The 607-nt window shown below is 42.8% G+C and overlaps 1 protein-coding gene across 1 annotated transcript in view; it reads left to right on the top strand.

The window, feature by feature from the left end:
- LOC103912607 (cytochrome b-245 heavy chain) overlaps positions 1 to 607 on the top strand; it is a 20,597-nt gene that overhangs the window by 2,143 nt on the left and 17,847 nt on the right. The gene's annotated exons all lie outside the window — the stretch shown is intronic.

Below are 607 nucleotides of genomic sequence, written 5' to 3'. Positions count from 1 at the left end.
TTCCCTAAAGAAACCTGCACAGTAGGATACGCAAGTATGAGTGAATACTGCAGTACAGCTACGAAGAAGCATGGTTTTGGGTAGTCTAAACACTACTAAAGTGCCTGTGTTTAATATTTCCTGCTGGCTGATTTCAGACCTTCAGAGCCTCCTACTCAATAGAAAACATTAGGCCTTAGGTGTAACTTAGGCCATCTGTATTTAGGTCTCAAGCTACTTTGTCCTTTGGCATGGCTCCTAAGTAACCACTAGGTTACTAATAGGTTAATATGTCTGAGGAGCCGCCATTTGGAAGAGGCCCTAACCTTTAATGACATTCAGAGATTCAACAAGACTCGCAGACTTAGCTAAATGCCTGTGATATGACGGTCCTTATATAATCATAGAATCATTTAGGTTGGAAAAAGCCTTTAAGATCATCGAGCCCAACCGTTAACCTAACACTGCCCAGTCCACCACTAAACCATGTCCCTAAGCGCCACATCTACACGTCTAAACCCTTTGAGCTTTGTAAAAGTTTCAGCTACCCATTGCTGTATTTTGGTTTACTGCCACTCCTGTACTCCTGTGTGCACGCATCAGAGCCCATTTCCACCAGAAAAATTTC

This window comes from Pygoscelis adeliae, unplaced genomic scaffold, assembly GCF_000699105.1.
Source record: "Pygoscelis adeliae isolate BGI_AS28 unplaced genomic scaffold, ASM69910v1 Scaffold92, whole genome shotgun sequence".
Classification (NCBI taxonomy): domain Eukaryota; kingdom Metazoa; phylum Chordata; class Aves; order Sphenisciformes; family Spheniscidae; genus Pygoscelis; species Pygoscelis adeliae.
The sequence above is the reverse complement of the archived record's forward strand: the minus strand, read 5'-3'. Positions and strand labels throughout refer to the sequence as shown.